General features: G+C 38.9%; 1 long non-coding RNA gene across 1 annotated transcript; it reads left to right on the top strand.

Annotated features, from left to right (window-relative positions):
* The first annotated feature begins 401 nt into the window (after positions 1 to 401).
* LOC139357716 (uncharacterized) lies at positions 402 to 1,203 on the top strand. Its single transcript, XR_011611322.1, has 3 exons — positions 402 to 498; positions 706 to 788; positions 970 to 1,203. It is a non-coding gene; the product is annotated as an uncharacterized lncRNA (long non-coding RNA).
* Positions 1,204 to 5,009: the final 3,806 nt, after the last annotated feature.

The raw sequence follows: 5,009 nt of genomic DNA, 5'->3' as shown, positions 1-5,009 counted from the left end.
TAGTGAGTTCTTGGTTATCAAAGGGGGGAACTTTGTGTGTATAGATAGATGGCTCAAAATCACCTGGTCTCAAACTTGGTAGCACATGGCTTCAGATGCAAATCAAAGGTTTCTCACTCTTATGTGAAAGACCACAACTAGTATTTGGTGAAATGATGTAGTGAAAATAATAAAGGCTCTTGAGCTCTAGAAATTTGGATTTAAATATTGGCCTGTGACTTGTAAAACTTTGGGCACATCACATTATCTCTGAGATTGTGTCTTTTTTTGTAAAACAGAAATAGCAGGACTTATTTTAATAAGGGAATTGTGAGGATTAATGAAAACAATGTAAGTAGCATAGGGTATGTTACCTGACATAGAGAAGATGATTAAAAGCTGGCTTCTTTTCTTCTATTTGAGGTTGTACAATCACATCTCATGGAGCAGAGGAGAAAGTTAATTGGCTGTGCCAGTCTGTCAAGAAGATGAATGTTATAGCTCTTGCGGGATTGAAGGGTGAGGCCCTCAGGTCTTTCCAAGTCAATTGCTGTTATTGGTCAGTCACACTCCAGGGCCAATTAGCACATTCCTTGTACAAAATTCACTTCTTTTTAAAAGGCTTCCTTGTCTCATTCTGCCATTCTGATTACTATTTTGTACCCCTTGGACCTTATGCAGAATTGTTGGGTTTCATTGTGTTTAGTGACAACATCTTCTTTCCAGAAAAATGGAAATATCATTACAGAAATTCCTCTGTGGTTCCAGATACCTCCTACTAGAGGGAACTGATCCTCAGGAGCCTGGCAGTTAAGTATATACATAGATGGAGCAGAAATGACTTCCCTTGGAGTCCCGTTGGCCCATTCACATGAAATACAGGAATGTGTCTTTACTTAGTATGGAATGTGAGCTGGTAAACAGAGCATGGGCTCTGAATTTTCTACACACTTGCGTGTACCTTCTGACACCAAGTTTTATTGGTTTTAGGACCTCTATAGTTATCTGTCTCACTTGGTCTGAGAATTCTCTGATGAATAAAGAAGATAAAGAAATAAATGGAGAGAAGAAGGAAGGAAGGAAAGAAAGAAGGAAGGGAAAAAGGAAGAAGAAGGAAGAAAGAGAAAAAAAGGATGTAAGGAAAGGAGGAAGAAAGAATGGAAGAAAGGATATTAATGCTATTTTAATCAGAATGTTGTAAGAATAAATAAAAATGAGGTTATATGAGAGATAATTAGGCACTTAGTAAACGTTTTCCTCTCTCTTCCTTCTTTCCTTCTTTTTTTGACTAGATTATGAGTTTGAAAGCATTTGTTAACTAAAGTCTCTATAGATGTAATGAGTGGAGATTATAAAGCCTTCAGGGAATAGATATCCTGAAGGATATCTACAACTCAGATAAGACAAAAACGTATTTAACATAAATTGGATTGTGGAGCAATGATCAGGAACTGCCCATAAAAGCTAATAAAAATCCTGATAAATATCACTAGGAAGCCTCCACTGAGAGAGTCTCCTTTCTCCTATATCATCTCATTACAATGACATTTCAGTCAATACATTTTTGACTTGATAAATAACGCCTTTTGTCCTCAGGCAGTGAATACTGTTTCACTAGCAAACTTGTCATAGTTGGAGAAACACTAAGATGGGGGCTATATTATTATTGTCATTTTATAGATGAGAGAATTCAGGCTTACTGTGGTGAAGTAACATGTCCAAAGTCATATAACTAGGGAGGGGTCACTGGGACTCTGTTCTGTCCAACCCTAGAGACTTTACTCCTTGTCACCATGTGTTACAGCCTCACCAAATCTTGGAAAACATGAGGGGAGGAGGTTGTTTGGCAGGGAGCATGTGTCAAGCGTATTCTTCCAGCTTCAAGAAATTACAAGGAAAATACCTTAACATGTTCTGAAGAGACAGAGATGTCACTGACTTCAGATTTAAAATAGAAAAGAGCAATGCACAAAGCCTGGGTGTTTAATTCTGAGAGAAATCATCTTTTTTTTTTTTTTCCTTTGCATGTTAGCAGAAAATAAATGACTGTGCCATCAGGTTTTTTATATATTTTTTTCTATTATTAAAATCGCTAAAATCACAGCAGTTTGGGTTTATGCTTATGCACATGTGCACATGATGACCCTTGCTTTCCATTTGCAAGTGGGAAAGGCCATCATGATGCAAGGTGAGGAAAATGCTAATAGACTTTGTCTTCTGAACATTGAAGGGGATGATCTCAGTTTCTGGGAAGTCATACATTAATTATTAGTGTGATTTTTAGGGTAATGCAGAAAATGCATAATATCGACTGCTTTTTAAGTGATTGTGAGATGGATACTTTAAAAACTGTTGTGATGAAACTGCTTATAGGGAAGGGTGGTGTGTGAAGACTTTGTGGTGAGTGTTGGAAGGCATATGGGTTTTTTTCTTAAAATGAAGGCTGATTGTTCAGGATACATTGGTTACAGGCTATCTCTGGGACACCTCTTTCCTCTCCTTTTTGTGACCTTCTTGTACTTCCCCAAATCTTATAACATTATGCAGCTGCTCAGAGTGACTTATTCCTTTGATTTTAATCCACATATCAAACCCTACCCTCCAACTCTAATTCCCAGAGCCAGAGAGGTTCAATTTTGTAGGATCAACAGCTGTAAAAAACAAAACAAAACAAAAACAAAAACAAAACCCATCTATTTGTCTAATCTCAGGTGGATCAAGCCTTTCTCATGCCTAGTAAATTAAAGCAGGAACTAGGAAATAATAACCAGCTGCAGCAGTATCAGCACTCCCTAGGAATTTGTTAAAAATGCAAAACTTTGGGCTCTACCTCTGACTGGTTAAGTCAGAATGTGCATTTGAACAAAATTCCCAGGTGACTGAGGTTGAAGAAACTATTTATTTTGAGACACGCTGCCTTCTATGGGAGAGAAAAATCAGGTCAGACTTCCCCAAGTATGACGTCTCAACACAGTATACCATTTCCATGTGATCCTAACCCACAGTCGGAGGGTGATTTGCTCAAGTTGTTTTGGAAAACTGTATTATATGATGCTAAATTAAGTCAGCAATGATAATGAAGATAATACTGATGAATATACATTGCTATTACTACTACTACTGGCTGCTATATTTGAATACTTGTATCAACGCCCACCTGAAAATTTTTCTCATTTATTTCTTTACCATAATTCAATGAGGAAAACAAAATTAGTGTCCTCATTTCATGTGTGGAGAAATGAAGCTCCAAGAAATTAAATGCATGGCTAAAAGCCACTCGGTCGGTCAAGTAGAGCTTAGTCTGAAACCCAGGTGGGTATCCTTTCAGAAACTAAAACAGTCTTCTGGTCCCCCCAGAGGGTCTAAGAATTTTTAGAATTCTGACCACTTTATAAATCTTCAAACTAGAGACGCAATAGCTAAGGTTTCCCAAATGAATCTGACATAGAACCCATTTTGAAGGGATAGAATAGCTGTCTAGAATGGATTCCACAAAACATCTGGGAGTCATTTCTTTTTGTCATAGCCTCATAGATGGTGCTGGGCATAGGTAACATGGTGAAACAGGGGCACTGTATGTGTAACTTTGGGGCACCAAAAGGCATGAAATTCCTTGATAGACCTGTGAAAAGTATGGCTTTCACTATGAAAATAATTTATGATCAGGTGCAGTGGCTCATGCCTGTCGCTCGAGCACTTTGGAAGGCCGAGGCAGGTAAATTGCTTGAGACCAGGAGTTCGAGACCAGCCTGAACAACATGGCAAAAACCCATCTCTACTAAATATGCAAAAATTAACTGGGTATGGTGACACATGCCTGTAGATCCAGCTACTCGGGAGGCTGAGGCGGGAGAATCACTTAAGCCTGGGAGGTGGAGGTTGCAGTGAACCATGATCACACCACTGCATTCTAGCCTGGGCAATAGAGCAAGACTCTGTCTCAAAAATAAATAAAATAATTCATTTTTGTAAACACCTAAAATATTTTATTTTGCTCAAACCTTGCTTTTCAACTCTTTGTTAGGTGTCTCATAAGCAGAGTACCCTCAATTATCTTTCAGAACATAATGATGAGCCAAAATAAGTGTTTTTCAAGCTCAGTTTTGCCTCAGTTTAAAACTTGGTATGAGTTTCCTTCCTGCCCTGGGCTGGATATTCTTTGTCTGCTCTTCCTTGATTTCATTCTCCTTTCTGGTCCAGGGCCCATCATCAGCCTCTATCAATTGCATTAATAGGCCTCTCTTGCCCACTGGTTTAAGGTTAGATTTGACTAACAGGCAATGGGAGATGAGAGTGGAGATGGATAGAGAGGCCAGGTTATTTATTCACTTTGCTCCCTCGTTGATGGGCTACAGATTCAACAGACCCTCTGCCAAGTGTCATAGCTACAGATGGATGGCTGGTTGTTACAGCTGCAGCAGATCATCCTAGACTCCTTCAAGTCCAGAGGAGGCAATGGATCCCTGCACTCAGGGTGATTCACTGCCTCTTGTTGATCTCTCTTAGTTCTGCTCACTCCTCTGTGAGTAGTTCTTTATTAACCTCTCCTCAGCTTCACCATTTGATTATGCCATTTGTGTTCTGCCTGGATCTAAGCCAAAATATAATCAAGTATACCTAAATTAAATGTTATTTAAATCATTTACTCATGGCATTGCTTAACTTGTTTTTCATACTTTCCCCTATTTCCTAATCTTCAAATAAAATCAGTGTACCAGAAAAAGTGCCATATTTCTTCATTGCCTTCTTTCAGGTATTTCAAAGAGCACTATGAACACTTCAGATGGAAAAAGATTCAAAGATTCTGTGGAAGTAATATGAACATTCACACTGGAGAGACACGAATACAGAAGAAAGCAAAGCCCTGAGGCTGTAATTTCTTCTCATCAGAGAAACATGATGTGAGTCACTGTCTCAGCAGGAAACCCTTGTGAACCAGAGCAATAGAGTGTCCTATGGGATAAGAGTGGAGACAGTGGGTCCTGGGAGAAGAGGGATTTTGTCAGGAAAAGTGCTATGGAGAAGAAACA

Source organism: Macaca nemestrina, chromosome 13 (genome assembly GCF_043159975.1).
Source record: "Macaca nemestrina isolate mMacNem1 chromosome 13, mMacNem.hap1, whole genome shotgun sequence".
NCBI lineage: Eukaryota > Metazoa > Chordata > Mammalia > Primates > Cercopithecidae > Macaca > Macaca nemestrina.
This window is presented reverse-complemented; position numbering and strand designations above follow the sequence as displayed.